This window comes from Myotis lucifugus, unplaced genomic scaffold (genome assembly GCF_000147115.1).
Source record: "Myotis lucifugus unplaced genomic scaffold, Myoluc2.0 scaffold_58, whole genome shotgun sequence".
NCBI classification, from domain to species: domain Eukaryota; kingdom Metazoa; phylum Chordata; class Mammalia; order Chiroptera; family Vespertilionidae; genus Myotis; species Myotis lucifugus.
In genome coordinates, this window is record NW_005871106.1 from 3339821 (window position 1) to 3356521 (window position 16701).

At 39.3% G+C, this 16701-nt stretch overlaps 1 pseudogene; it reads right to left on the reverse strand.

Moving 5' to 3' along the window:
- Positions 1-8082: 8082 nt before the first annotated feature.
- LOC102436973 lies at positions 8083-9482 on the reverse strand (annotated as a pseudogene).
- Positions 9483-16701: the final 7219 nt, after the last annotated feature.

Consider the following 16701-nt stretch of genomic DNA (forward strand, 5'->3'; position numbering starts at 1 on the left):
TCTCCTGTTTCCCATCCTGTAATTCTTAGTGTTTCCAGGAGTGGCAAACTCAGTTCTCTTTCCCACTCCACGGCAGCGGTTCCCAAACCAGTAAACTGACACTCCTTTAATAACAAGTATTTTGTAATGCTCTCTTTATTATCCTGAAGATGCCTTCTATATATGTTTGTATGCATACGTATGTTTAAATGTCAAATACAATGCAAACATGTGACTTTAAGTATAAACTGTAATTTCATCAGTTCATTATTAAGATAGAGAAAATACTTTTAAATATGAGAGATCAAAATGTAAACTAGGAAGAAAGAATGGTATAGGAGTGAAGAACATAGACTCTGGGATCAGACTGCCAGGGTTTCAATTCTACAAGATTTCACTTAATAGCTGTGTGGCTTTGTGCAAATTACTTCAGCTCTCTGTACTTCAAATTCCTATTTACCCATGCGATAGCACTGTTATAAATTTTTTGTTATTTAAAAAAATTCATGTGTGAGCACAGTGCCTGGCATATGTGAGTTTTAACTTATGTTTTTCAGACATAAATCACATTTTCTTTTGTTCTAGCACAGTGGTTGACCTCTTATTTATTTATTTATTGCAGGCCAGATAGTAAATAATTTAGGCTTTGTGGACCATACATAGTCTCTGTTATATATTCTTCTCCTTCTTGTTTATTTATTTATTTGTTTGTTTTTACAATTCTTGAAAAATGTAAAAACTTAGCTTGGGGACCTTAGTTTGCCAACTGTTTTGGTTAAAGACAGGCAGTTTAATATGGAGCATTAAGAAAAGTTTCCCATTTGCACCACATTTTTCTTTTTAAAACTGTAAAACATTTAAACATGAAGAAAAGTATGAATGGTGATATAATACTTATGTAGTTTTCACCCAGCCATAAAAATATCAAATTTTACATATTTACTTTAGTTTTCCTCTTTTCCTGACTACACATAGCAACTATCCAGAAGTTACTGTGTACTCTCAACCCCTCCCCATGGCCATTCAGCAAAACCAGTTCTTTCTTCTCAGACTCAACGTGAAACTACAGTTCCCAGACATTTGTGCATTTAGGTGTGGACACGTGACCAAATGCTGGCCAAATGTGGGTGGAACTATGTCACTTCTGTGCCCAAGTAGGGACTTGTAGATATGCCTTGTATATGACTTGTAGGTATGCCTTGTACATGACATCTGCCACCTGAAGAGAGAGGGCCCAAGGTCCACACTATGGAAATAGCCAGGTTCCTTGAGTGGCCATGTAAAACCAGGAACACCTATATTAGACTGTGATGTAAATGAGAATAAATAAGCATTTATTACATTAAAGCCATTAAATATCAGGGCTTATCTGTTAGAGTGGCTGGTGGTATATGATTTTCAATATGATCCATGATTTTATAATTTTATTAAATGAGTATTTATTTATATGTAATACATAGTACCACTATGTATTTCAAAATTTTAAAAATTTGAACAAGTGGTAAAAAAATAATATAGGGTGTCCCCCCCAAATGTATATGCACACTTTGAATAATTACAAAGACAATGTTTATTAAAATACATTTTATTTTCAAAATTGAGCTATCAGCTGTTAAAATGTGTATACATTTTTTCAAGACACCCTCAACTCATTTTTTTATTTCATTTCACAACTCATTTTTTTTTGGTGTGTGTGTGTAAGTGTAGGTGTGTGTGTGCCCAACAGTATATCTTTGAGATCTATTCACACTGGTAACTGTTTACAGTTTATCAATGTTAATTATTTGTTTGATTTAAATAAGCTACCTTAGGCCCATACAAATCTATGGAAATATTTTAATTAATGTTTAGAAATGATAATGTGTTCAAAACTCCAAAAGGGTTTGAACTTGTTGTCAGTTGGCATATAATTAGCACTAGTCAGCCTGTGATGCATGTTGGTCAGGTAGTTTATGTTTTACATTGCATTTCCACATATCTCCTTTTGTATACTTCTCCCAAAGCACACCTGTGAGTTAGAGGAGGCTGGCCTTACCATTCCCAGTTTGGATGTGAAAAGCTGGAGAGAAATGAAGAGCCCAGCCTTTGGACTGAGAGGCATGGGCTCACACCCCTAACACCTGCCTGTTGTGTGCCTTGTGCACATTACCTGACCACTGCCCATTCAAGGTCTTCCTTCCTGAAATAGGAATCAAATCCTGTCTCTATCTTTGGATGCTCAGGAGGTTTGCATAGAAAGCACTTAGTCCAGTGCTGGGCACATAGTAAGCATTCCACAAATGTTAACTACTATAGTCCTTGCGGCAGAAAATGTGACTGTAGTATATGCAGTTACTATGAAACTGCATCCCTGAGCACACAGGCTCGCTGAGGAAAACCACGCTCATTAGCCTGAGCCGCTTTCCGAGTCTTCCCACCGCATCTCTCCATTGTTCATGCGTTTCGTGTCCACTGGGACCTATTTACTACAATCACTGAATATGGTTTGGTTTGGTTTTTCAATTGTAAAGCAAACTGTTTAAAGCCCAAACATTCAGCCAATTTGTTCCCCACTCATGCATTTTACACGTAGTGCCACTGGCCCAGCTCTCCAGGCTTCACTGTGGCCCTGGGTCAACCGCACACTTATTTTTCATGTGCAGCATCCTTGTTTACTTAAACCAGGTCTTTTTCTACACACGCCTCACACATAGTCGCTTTCCCTTTGCAGGGTTGTGCATTGTTTCCCACTTCTTTTCTTTTCCTCCTATGACATCTTTATCCCTCTTTCCACTTCTATATTTTAGCTTCTGATTCTAAGTTGTTGTCAACTCAGATGTCACTGAATTATAAACAGCTGTTATTGTTTAGTTTGGAATTAATGGTTTCTTAAAAACCAAACCTATACTTCAAAATTCTGTTTTTATTCAATGTGGGTTAAGAACACACAATCTTATTATTAAAAGCAAAGCAGATATCCTCTTTTCCTTGGTCATCCCACTAGTCTGGTGGTACTTTTTCTCATAACCAGGTCTTTTGACTCCAAAGCCATGCTGTGTCCTCCAGGCTTCATCGCAAAGATACCAGATCAAAGGAGAAAATAAAGCCACTCTGCAAAGAGTCAATAACCTTAGGGGAAGGGCTTCAGAGAGAGAAATATCTAGCTTGTTTTCCTAATTTCTGATCATTAATTACTTATCATCCTGAATTCTTGTGAGTCACATTTACAAATAGGGAAGCCTCTATAGGCAAAGAAAAAAAAACTGAGGCAGGACAGAAGGGAGGGCCTCTCTGGCCAACAGAAGAGCTGAGGAAGCCAGAGCATGAGGTGTGGGGACCCTCATAGGAATGTGTCAGGTGAGCGAGACCCTCTTCCTTGCCCATCCCAGGGCTATTTCTGCATGTAGATAGTATCTTCCCCAGAGGGCATTCTGCCCTGTTATTTAAAGATTCAACTTCATTGGCAACGGGCCTAATTGGTCTTACTTAACAATATGCTGTGCAACATTTCGCCCAGTTAATGCACTAAACCTCTAATTCTTTCATTTGTCTCATAGGGTAGAGATAGCACCATCTACTTCCCATGGCATTACAGAAGTATTTAGGCCTTTTCAGCTGCTCTGACTCTGTGCCTCCTACACCAGCCCTCATTCAAGATCCAAGAGATAGTATCAGGTTTAAGAGCATTAAGTTGCATGAAAATAGGGCACTGCATTTAGACATTCTCCCTGGAGACTCTGGCAGAGGCAATGTGAAATGGCCTGCTTAAAGATAGAAGTTAATTGGCAGACTTAAGAGAGTTGACCAGAATTGTAGATTTATTATCTGCTGTGATGGAGAAAGGGAGCCTATTGCATAGCTGTATATTTTTAGATATTAGGTCAAATGGAAAGTAAGTAAAGAAAGTAGTCAGCTTTTAAAAGGTATTTCTTCTTTGCCTGTAAACTGAGGTGGACACCCCGGTCAGCAAAGAGGTAAAAAGATAGGGCTTCTTCCTTCTCACATCCAAGGAGTTTAGTTTCCAGTCCTTTCCTGGGTGAGGAAGAGAAGAAATTCACCTTTTTTTTTTTTTTACATAATCTTATATTTCAAATTGTGTTGATACTCAGAAATCTTTGATTTCCCATATTATATAGGTAAGTAGTTTCGCTTTCTTAAAAGTACCTTATGATAATCTTATAAAACAAGAATAGAGTCTTTTTTATTCATTAGATAGCAAGAGAAATAATATTTTAGACATTTTTATCATAGGATTCCTGACATAGTTTTCTTAAACTCAATTTTATGGAGAAACTATTTATGTATAAAAACTGAATCCATGTAAAATGTACAATTCTATGAGTTTTGACAATTATATACATCTGAGAAACCACCACCACAACTAAGATACAGAATATTTTCATCCCCTCCAAAGATTCCTCCTGCCTGTAGCGCATCCCTCCCTCTACCCGCAGCCACAGGCGACTACCCCTCACTCACCTGTTGTTCCCACGATTTTTTAAGCCAGAAATTTGTTTGTTTCTACTTCTGGTGATGAGTAAAAGATGGCCACAGGGTTGAAGACCTTTTCAGGTTATTTTGATAGGCCTTCCAGTACCTATGTCATTTACAAGTACTAATTCACAAAAGTATACTTTGTCATTTTCATTTTCCTAATGCCAAATAGGGACAGATAAGACAGATAGTGCTGAGCATTTGAGAAAAGAGGTACAATGGGAAGACCAGGTACATCCTATCTCTCCCCTCTGGTATATTGGACAATGCACATATGGTAGCTAGAAGAGTTAGTGTAAGTATGCATATTGGGTGGGTTTGGGAAAACATTGGGCTGAGTCAGGTGGTTTCTTCCTGTGTGGTTTCAGGTAAGTGATTCTGCTTTCCCAATCTCTCTCACTTCTCAGGTAAAGTGAGAAAGCAGGACTAACTGATGTCTAAAGACTCTCCCAGGTCTACAAATCCATGATGAGCCATAAATAAGTGATTGTGGGTGGTTATAAGTCAAGTTAGGCAATTGGAACAAAAACAGAGAGCCAAAAATATGTAAAAGAAATATTTTATTACACTCCATATCTCTTGCAAAAATGATCCTTTCCCTCAATTGTCTGGCACAACTATAGTTCAATTGTCTTTCTTGGCTCTTTTTAACCTTCATTTTAATAATTCTATCATGTTACATTACTTTGAGAACAAAGAGAACAATACATAAAAGGCAAACAACATTAATGTCTCTATACTTAGAAAAATGCTATTTTCTTGGAGGAAGTATTATGTTTACTTTTCCTTTAAGACTATAATTTTTGTTGTTGTTGTTAATCCTCACCCATTGATTTTTTTCCCCATTGATTTTTAGAGAGATTAAAAGGGAGAGAAGAGGGAAAGGGAAAGAGAGAGAGAGAGAGAGAGAGAGAGAGAGAGAGAGAGAGAGAAGGGACACATGAATTGGCTGCCTGCCTCACATGCCCCAACCAGAGCCGGCCATAGAATCTACAACTCCAGGACGTACCCTTGACCAGGAATAGAACCTGAGACCCTTCAGTACCTGATGCTCTAACTACTGAGACACACTGGCCAGGTGAGACTATAATATTTTAACTCTGCTGCTGAGTCACCTTTATTTAAGAAGACTTTGAAACCAATTAATATGAAAAATTATAATTTTTAACACTTATCTTAGCAACTAGAAATAAAAGCAGAAAAAATTTGAGCCCTTTCTGAATATCTATTCCAAACAGATTACCCATACAGGTAATTGTAGTAGCATTTCAAGTTGAGTTATAATTAAAGTTATAACTAAGGTTATAACATCTACTTTTCTTTTCATAAGAACAATATTCAGAGGAGGGGCAAGTCAAACTTCAAAAGCACTTTCCTGCTTTGATAAAGATAATTCTACATTTTCTTCTAACTCTTACACGGTTTCTAACTTTGGAGTCTTGAATCTTGCAAATATTCAACTCAGCTCTTTGGGGGTTTCTGACCCAATGTGGGGATTACATCATTTCCTCCCTTTTTATGATTAACCAATGATACTGCAAATGAAGACCAAGTAAGTCCATTTTACAACTTGACTCTTTTCATTATAATAGACTTTGTGGATTTGGGGCATTTTGTAATGGAACTAAAAGAAGTCACATGAGTTTTTTGGTCTCTGTATAAACCAAATCTAAATGACATAATGTTTTTTGTTTTTTATTTTATTTTACCCATTCAGCAAACTAAGACAATGAGAACATATATTTTAACTGCAAAGTTGAATATTTTCCTTTGTTAAGAGTTTTTAAATTTTATTTTAGAGAGAGAGGAAGGGTAGGGGAGAGAGAGAAACACTGATCAGTTGCCTCCAGAATGAGACCTGACTGGAGATTGAGCCTGAAACCTAAGCACGTGCCCTGACAGGGGATCGAACCTGCAGCCTTTCAGTGTATGGGACGATGCTTCAATCAACTGAGCCACACCAGCCAGGGCCAATGTTGAATATTTTCTAACATAATTTTGGAACATGGGAATAATTTCTGAACCTGAAACAAACTGATCATTTCCCCTTCAAGCAATGGCAAAACTTTACTTTTAAGCATTTAGTTAAAATTCTTTAACTTTTATTTTTAAACAATAGGTTAAATATAAACAGTATTAAAAGATGAAGTTCATATATAACACATGTATGCACATTTAGTGGTGTTTTCAGCTAAAATACCGAAACAATTTAAAAACAAAAACTATACAGAAGACTTCATGTCATGTTTAGTAAGAGAATAAACTAACAGCCCTAGCCAGTTTGGCTCAATGGATAGAGCGTCGGCCTGCAGACTGGAGGGTCCTGGGTTCGATTCCGGTCAAGGGCATGTACCTTGGTTGCGGGCACATCCCCAGTGGGGGGTGTGCGGGAGGCAGTTGATTGATGTTTCTGACTCTCTATCCCTCTCCCTTCCTCTCTGTAAAAAATCAATAAAATATTTTTTTTTAAAAAAGAGATAATAAACTAATAACCTAGTATAATTTGTTTTCTAATGAAATCCACTCTGAGGCTGAAATTTCATTTTTTAAAAATATTTATGTAGAATTAGCTAGTCTATATAGAGCAAGCTCTTTTTGTTGTTGTTAATCTTCTCCTAAGGATATTTTTTCAATAGCTTTTCAGAGAGCGTGGAAGAGGGAAAGAGAGAAAGAGAAACACTGATGTGAGAGAGACACATGGACTGGTTGCCTCCCCCACAGGGGTGGGGAATTAACCTACAACACAGGTAAGTACCCTTGACCTGGATTTGAACCTGACAGTTGGCACTTCATATTAAAAAGTACACCTGACAAACACCAGCCAGGGCTAGAGGAAGCTCTTATGTGAAGTTTACTTTTTTTTTAAAACAGATTGCTAGGAGTTAGCATATATTTAATACTTTTCCACCTTATTAGAAGTTTAGGTCAGGTGTTAAAGCTTTGTCATTTTCACAATATCCTTAACTCATGTAGGAATTTAAAAAGGAGCTTAACAATGTTGCAAACAAATAAAGCTTTAGTCACACTAAATTAAAAAAAATTCTTAGGGCTACCTTAGAGCAATAAAATGACTTTCTCATGTAAATATTTTGAAAGGGTACTCAAGATTTTTCACCAAATTGTAATGCACAAAAAATGATTATAAAGCAACCTGTATGTCAAAGCCCCACATAAGAGCCATTGACTTTATCCTGTTCATAAATTTCTTTAGTATTTCCACTGTTTAGAGCACAGTTTAAACACCATGTTTTTCTCTAAGCCTTCCTGGTTAAAAGTGTTATGTATGGCAAGGCAAATAAACTAGTTGAAAAACAGATTAAAGTTCACCATTTGTGAAAATTCAAGTTTTATAATAGCTTGCTACAGCAGCTGCAGATAAATTAGCCACTTTATTACAAAACTAAACCGTTGTAAACAAGTTTAAATTTTATTTTCAGGAACCAAATTGCACTAAGCAAGAGGATATGAATTTTGAGAATCTAAAAGCTAGTTTCAAAGTACTATATCACTTAATGCACCCTTTAAAGTAGCACTTATCTAGTCTAAAACTTAAATGATAAAATTTCTGTTTTATCCAGATGTTGTAACACCAGATAAAAAAAATTTTATGGTGTAAATCATGGCTGGCTTCTATCTAGTCACCTTTGGAATGAGTTCATCTCCGTAAACAAGTCCTGCAGTTTCTTTAAACTGCTCACATAGGAATGAAATAAATCTCCCCAGAGTGCCAATTTTAAGTGTTGGATTTAAAAAAAAATCAAAGAATGGCAGTGGAATTTCTGAATTGGCTAGGACAGCCAGCACTATTTTCCTATAAAACGTTTGTAGTTCATGTTTAGGAAATTCTACCCAATCACGGTGACTACTTGAATGCCTATTAACGTCCTCAGGGTTCCCTGGTGACCTTTCAGCGCCCTTTGGTGGTGTCATAATGCCTTCACTGCACACTGGCGGCAACTGTGCCCCCTTCCTGAAGGTATTTACGTAAGTTACTTCATCCAGCATAGCCGGATCGTGCGTATGAGTCTGGATACTGCGTCTGTCTTCCATAGAAATCTTCTTAAAAATCTCCAGCTTCCCTGGACTCGTTGGAAGGTGTACTTTTTACTACACCATCCAATCTATACATTCAGAAATGCTGTCCTGCTCGGAACCTGAGGCTTTCTTAAGGACCTCAGTGAGGAAAGGGCCCGAGGCTGTCGCAGCCAGGATTCCGCCCTGGAATGCTAATGAATACTGAGGCAGGAGAACCTCAGGGGCATCTTTAAGAGCATCAGCCTGGAGGAAGAGATTTAGCCAAGAGATGATTGTTACAGGACAACGTCCCCATTTTAAGGCCTTTGCTGAAAGAGTTTCATCCTTAACATAACCTCTTCCCTGGCAGCACCATCTGTGACATAAGCAAACTCTTGGAGCTTAGGAGCATAGATTTCCTCAAGTTTGGAAGCAATAAATCATGAGGTCATTCCAATGGGTTGAAGCATGTTTTTATTTATATTTCTTTGTGTCAACATAAACCCAACAAAAAGCCTTGCACAGGATAAAATGTTTCCCTGTGAAGTGTGCATACTTCACATACCTCTAAAACCAGCCCAGAAACACTGACCTCACCTGTGGTTCCCAGTCAGAACGCAGAACTTCAAAATGTTTGTCGTGAACGTATTGGGGCTCTTTCTTTAACATGTTGAGCCAAACATCCTTTGAACATCCCCAGCTTAACTCAGGCAAAGGTGAAGGATTAATACAAAGATTTTTAAATCTGTAATTTAAAAATTACAAAAGAAGTCACTCGTCCTATTTCTTTGTGGGTGTTTCAGTGATAATGCAAGGACCGAAAATACAGGTGGCCAAAAATTCCTAATCTCATACTGATGCTTCCTGAAGACCTTCTCTTTTCTTTTTTCTTTTCTTTTTTTTTTTTTGACATCCTGGGCCGCTCTTCTCATCTTGGCCTGAATTATCCGGGCTTCTTGGGGGGAATCACTCTGGCTGGGGCTGCTGCTTAGCTTGTAAATGCCGCGTCCTGACATTCTCTTCAGGTGTGCGAAACCTCACCAGACCCGCTACCACTCGGCTCTCCTGATAATTATTTGATTTGCATCTCAGCTCTACAAATCTATAATTTTATTTATTTCTATCTCATTTCCAAGTTACCATGAATACATCATCCTCAAAAGCTAGCCACATAGATTTTATTTTTAAAAAGCTCATATTAGTCCAGATTGTGCTCATGTAGCAAAGTTATGCATCATTTCAGTAACTCACACAGATGTGTATATACATGTATACAGGGTGTCCCAAAAAATGTATACACACTTTAACAGCTGATGGCTCAATTTTGAAAATGAAATGTATTTTACTAAATACTGTATTATACATTTTGGGGACACCCTATATGTATAGATATATGTATAATGCATATATGTGTATAGATACAGATATAATGTGATGTAATATATACTATACTGTAATATTGCTAAACTTCACAGGTGGCTTAAAACTATCTTTTATACAAGATATAGATACAGCTACATCTTTTTATCTATCTATCATCTATCTATCTATCTATCTATCTATCTATCTATCTATCATCTTTGTTTAACAGTTCTTTACCTGATGGTAGGCAGAAATATTCCTCCAGGGCTGTGGAATGTGTTCTAAATTTTTAGTTAAGCCCTTACTTGTCCATCAATTCATCTTAGATCAGCTCAATAAGCCTCTGCTAATTTGCAGAGTTGTACATGCAATCTTAAATGTGGAAAAGATTAACGGTGGTGAAAGAGAGGTCAGCAACTTTGCTCGGTCCATTACCCAGGGGACGAGGGATGGCAATGTCTCAGGTGTCGGGTCTCTTTAACTAACACCTCTTACCTCTGTGATTTGTTGGAGACAGACAATGGGCTGAGCCTGCACCAGCCAGCATGCTCCAAGTCAGACAAACAGAAGCGCCAACAATGCCTTTATTCACAGCTTCCCCACACTAAGTAGGGGGTGAGGACACGCTAAAGGTCAACAGGGGCTGTGGCTATCAAGACAGATGGGCTCAAGTGTCACACTGAAGCCAAAAACTTGTACCTGCTATAACGACAGTAATCAGAGCAGATCGCCATGCTGGCAGGGCCTCCCTGCCCTGAGGAGCTGGGCTCTGTGCTGAGAGAGATGGCTAAGAAGCTCTGTGTACAATCTCAGCTCCTTGGCTACTGGGGAGGCCATATTTTAAGCAATATTAAAAATATCAAGACAGAGAGGGGTTCATTAGAAAACCGGGAAAATTCTCCTCAGGTGGCCGTATTCTCTGAGCAATGTGCCTGGATAAACAGGATTTGGGCTTTCTGGAATGCATGTTCCATTTGTGATCAAAACAGTCAATTAGACTTTTCACAGCACTAACTAATTATTGAGTGTTTGCTGTGAAATATAACCTCTGTCAATTTTCAGGATGTGTATGTGTTTGAAATTTTTGTCTCTTTGATCCATTGCTGTTGCCCAAGTGCCAAGAACAGCACCTTGCCCATAATTGGCACACAGTAAATACTTGTTGATTGATTGTTTCAAGCACTGTTCATAGGTTCTAATAGTTTATATATATTATTTCATTTAAATTTCAACAATTAGAATAACACAGATACTGAGTACACCCCAGTGCACAGATGAGAACACTAGTCAGAGAGGAGTAATTTGCTCTAGATCACACATCTAGAGGTGAAAGACCCAGAATTCAAACCCCATGGTCTGCTTGCAGTACATGTACACTTAATCATATGTACACTAACTCTCATCTCAGAAAGGCAATACTTCATATTTATTTTATATTCTATATAATAAAAGCCTAATATGCAAATCAACCAAAGGGCAGAACGACTGGCACGACTGGTTGCTATGATGCGCACTGACCACCAGGGGGCAGATGCTCAATGCAGGAGCTGCCCCCAGCCTGCAGGCCCCAGACCAGCCAAGGCAGGTTCCAGCGCCCCCCACTCCCCCGATTGCCCTGATGGTTGCCCCACAGATTGGTCCTGATCACTGACTAGGCCTAGGGACCCTACCCATGCACGAATTTTGTGCACCAGGCCTCTAGTTAAAACATGACTAATCTTATTCTGTTCCACATGGCTCATGATCAGACTGGTTTCCCTGCTTCCAGAATGTTTACTGCAAATGCTCTGATATTTTGGAAATATTACTTTCAGAATGTCAGTTCTCTGTCTGCTCCTTTAACTGTCTTTGTCTGAGTCTCCAGCACAGTTCGAATTGGTCAATCTGAAGAAGTTAGGCTGTAAAAGACAACTAATGATACACTTCAGGCTGTGGCCATATTTCTCATGCTGTGGGGAGCCCTTACTTTTACCTGGATTACCAACTCATACTAATGGAAGATGACTTGCTTTCCTTTCCGAGTCTGTGAATGAGTTTGGCTCCGAAGATAGATGTTGTATTGAAACCTCTGGAGAAACAAGTTTCTTCAGTTTACACTTACAAGGGAACTGTGTGGCTTGAGCCATACTCTGTTACAACTAATGAGCCAAAGCCCTGCCCTGAAGTGCTCACTCAGAGAAAGGGAGAGAGCTCAGCTTCCTGACTGCTCCCTCCTGAGCCAATGGCCACTCACAATAGCTTTTGTATCACAGGCACTTGAATTAGGAGCTGGGCTGAGACCATACAGGCAGCAGAGTGGTGATAAAACAATGTGATTACTTTCAGCTATGATAGAATTGGACCATGTGAGCCACAGGTGATAAATTCTATAACGCATTAGTGCTTCTCGATTTTACCCATTTTCCATATGAGGGTATGGTTAGCTTTTTTATTTTTTCTTAAAGAATTACCTTCACATTAAGACTGTCTTTTTAAAAAGTTTTATAACTGTCTGATTTGCAGTAAACTTCATTTATGTTCTGGAAATGAGGTTTGGATTTAGAGCAAAATAATCCAGAAGGAAATAGAAGGTAAGGATTATAATCTACCTCCAGGACTTTTTTGAGTAATGGTCAAGATATAGGGAAAGACGAACAGGTTATTTTCTCCCACAGAATTCATGCCCCGCTGGAAACAATATGAACTGGGCAATAACACCAGCAATAACTATTTGTATTTTGGACATGTTCAATGCATAGAGAGTAGAGAAGAAAAATGTATTACAATTTAGCAGTTCATAGCCATTAAAATAAAGTATTCTGTCTGAAAGTCGGTCTCAACTATCTCCTCTATCTTATTTCCCATGACTGCCAAAAAATTGAGGAGAGTAATTTAGAAAGTTAAGCTAGAGGAGGACTAACGTTGATTCAAGGCCTTATGAAATAAATATTACATGGTCCAGGGACAGAGAAGTGTGTATGTGCTCCAATCAAGATGTCATCATTTGTGTATCAAAGAGAATAGGAACCCTTGTCATTTTGAAAAGTCAATATCAGGTGTGTTTGAGGCACATGAGCAATTTTCTGAGAAGAGAGTTCATAGCTTCATCAGGCTCACGTCAATGGTTATAATTCAGTCATGAATCATTGCTCTAACAAGGTGTTGAATTTTTCACACTATGAGAACATGTGCCTGGTGGTCACTTAGCCAGGATGTCTGAATGTGACAGTTAGATTCTACTAGAGTTTCCAAATTCTCAGACCTGGATCTGAGGTGAATAATCTATGCAGTGGGCATAGAATAATCTCAAGTGAGGCAACATAAGTAAACTTCTCAGGGAATTGTGAAGCACACAGAAGAAAATGATGTTCTCCTCCCAGCACTACCCACGTTCTGCCTGGTCTCAGCAATGGTAGCCCATCATCTACTAGATCTTCCAGTGCATCTTTCTTTGTCTCTTTCATTACTTAGTTGAGGTTAAAAACATTATGGTTTGTTTATTTATTTATGTGATATGTCATTTCTGCTCCCCCAAAATATTTGAAGACTCAAAACTTTGTGAAAGCAGCAGTTTCACTGGGTGTAAAGACATAGGCAGGACAAGGATGGTGGCCATGCTGAAATTACAGACCTCTGTGAAAACCAATAACTGACAAGTCATGAACCCTTCCCAGAAACAGGCACACTTGTCCCAAGTAGACCAGGGTGGGTTCCGGGATCCTCACAGCTTATCTGTGAGTCTATGATTGTCAGGTTAAGAAGCCCTACTCTAGAGCAAGAGTTCTCAACGTTGGCTATTGACTTAGAGGCTGGAAAATTCTTTGTTGTGGGGCTGTCCTGTGAACTGCAGGATATTCAGTGGCTTGCCAGCCTCTACTCACTAGATGCCAGTAGCACTTAGTCCCCTCCATTTGTGACAATCAGAACTGCCTCCAGAAATCGCCCCTCCCAGCTGGGAACCACTGAAGTAGAAACACCACACTAAAACTATGACATCATCTCCCATGTGGAAGGAAGTTTTCCATGCCCTCCATGTGACCAGGCTCTCTAGATTCACAAGTGAACATGAGTCCACATTTGTGTGACGTTATTACACTCATGTGCTCACTTAGTGCACAACTACCCAGTGAAATAAGCAGTCACATGTGTAAATCCAGGTCTAAAGCCAATCTGACACCAAATCTGATGCGCTTTTCAGCATGTGTGATAAAGTAATTGGACTATAATTCAAAGAGCTGAGTTCTAGTTAAGGTCTGGTCCTTCATTAAACCTTATATTGTCTGCGAATCAGCTCGGTATGGCCTAGCTGGGTGACAGGAAAGATACCTCTACCTGTGTCACAAGAAAGCTACAGGAACAGATGAGAGACTGCTGAGTGACACTTTAAAGACCACTAGTCTATAAGAATTACATGAACATCAGCACTCTAAAATCTTTATGAATAGAATCTTGAAAAATGATTACACTTGGAGAATATTAAAAACGGAAATGGCCCAGGGATTGGCTGTCATACTTGACATTAATTTCCTCTATACGGTCCAGTAGAGCAGGCGTATTCAAAACCAGTTATTGGTGTTTCAAAAAGAAGTCTCTCTAAGATGTAATAAAATAAGATAACAATGAATGACTATTTTTTTTGGCCCTTCCAAAAGCTTTCATTGGATTTTCAGTAAAACAATAATATTAAATTTGAGTAGAATAAAAGTACTCTGACATGAATCTGTAAAGAATTATAGATGAGTTACATCTCACTTGTGATTAAGAACTGAAGGCTCACATGACTGTAAAATGGGTATAAAGGAAGAGGAACTGGTAGTTGAGGATCAACCACTTGTGGCTGAGCGTGCCAATGCCATCACCCCATTATAAAGGTGATTGGCTATTCCTCATGAAACCCTTGGGTGGGAGTCAAAAACAATCTCATCTATTGTTAGCTTCCAGGGAAGTGGCATGCAGGGCATCAGTAGCAGTCCAGGCATCAGATGTCATCTTCTGGTTCCTCGTCCAAGGGCTCTGGCCTCTCCAGAATGATAATTAGAATAATTCTTATTCAATTGCTATTGGGAACCCGTGAGGACAGAAAAATTATGCTCAGCCCCAGAGGTCACTTGCTTGGCTAATTTTCCACTAATTATTTCTTAGTTGCTTTTTTTTTCTCAGAAGAGAGAAAAATGTTCTCTACCATCGTTTTATGAAGAATAGTTAGGGGCCTTTACAAATTTCAGTGTTCATAGACGAGGGCACTTACAAAGGGGTCATCACACACAGTACACTGAAAACAGTCACGACAGCACCACACCTACAACTTAATTTTTAAGAAGACAAGACCTTTTGGATGAGTACAGCAGATGAGGGAAGATAAATGACTGGGGTGACAGTAGGTGGACTTGGTCCAGAGGTGGCTATGAAGCTTTTAAAAATAATAACAAAACACCTCTAGGTGAGGCTAGATTCTGAGGTTTATTGAAATGCTGATGGGGAAAGACTAAAAAGAAACTAGTCTGAGCCTTGTGCAGCCAAAGTCGACTGGGCTGTGGATGTCTCGTATGTGTTGCTACTTATTTAAGACTTAACAACCCAGACTTTGAAGCCAGTCCTTCTATCAGATTAGTGTGAGTGTGTTGTTAGCACCACAGGGGCAGAACACCGGGGTGAGGAGGTGGGGAGGGGAGGTTGAAGGGTTTCCAACTAACAGAATTGATGGTCTTGCTGTCATTTACCCTGAAAGGGGCCTATCCCATCCCAGGGCAGAAAATGTGGATTGAAGTAAACACAGGACTACAAGGAAAATACAGAAGTCCTCATCTCTGGTGCCAGGAGCATTCTGATGTTGTGATGAGGTGAGCGGATGTGTGGGACACTTCAGGTGCTGAGGAGAGGCAGGGAGACTATGACTGGGCAGTGAGGGCAGAGGAAGTTGGATTCTGGTATAAGTTATTCTCTTAATTTCATTCTCCTCTGTTGTTTTTCAGTAAAGCCTGATCAAAAGTGTGGCAAGATAATATTCTGAAAAAAATCTGAACTGTTTCCCCCACATCACCTTCTGTTGTATAGACCCTCTACCCATTACATCAGTGATCCCCACTGCTTCAGGGAAGGGCAGACACACCAAGAACAAAGGTGTCAACTGAATGTTTTACTATAGTTTAAAAAAAACAAAAACTGACAACCAAGATGCTGAAAGCTGATGATTTCTATTGCAAGAGTTGGGTTTTTAGAGGGAGAGAAGGGTTTGTGAACCCCAAAGGCTGCGATGAATGGGACAAAACCCATGATGACATCTTCCCAGTGTTCTCACCCAAAAGAAGAAAAAGTTCAAGGAGTTGATGAGGAGAAAAGTTCTAGAGGAATCATGATCAGAGCACATATGTCCATGAGTGACCAAGTAAGGTCCGTACTCTCTGAAAAGAGAATGGCCAACCCTCTAAGGTGGGGAAGGGCACAGAGGTAGAGCCTGAGAAATCAGCTGGGCAGCTGGTCTGGAAGTAAAGGACCACCCATTTATCAGCCTACCAAGAAAGGGAGGCGGCTTGTAGAAATGGGAGCAGGGTGTTTTTAGCAAAGAGAAACTGAACATCTACCTCTTCTCTGCTCCAAGTCTCTCCCAACTCCTGAGTGGTGAGTGAGCACAGTAGATTGTATTATTTGTTCCAAATATTTGTTCCCATAGAAGCTGCTGCTTCTACCTGGATTCCCTATAATAACAGGTCACTGAGCAAAGCCACAGCTGATGTGTAATGTGGGAATGAACCGATATTATTGTAAGCCATTGAGATTTTAGGGGAGAGGTTCTTTGTCAAAAGCTATTAGGGGATGCCCATCTAAAAGCATTCCAAACCCCCAAGAAGACCAGGGGGCCTTGAAGAGGCCTTGTGGTTACAGACAGGGCTAAGA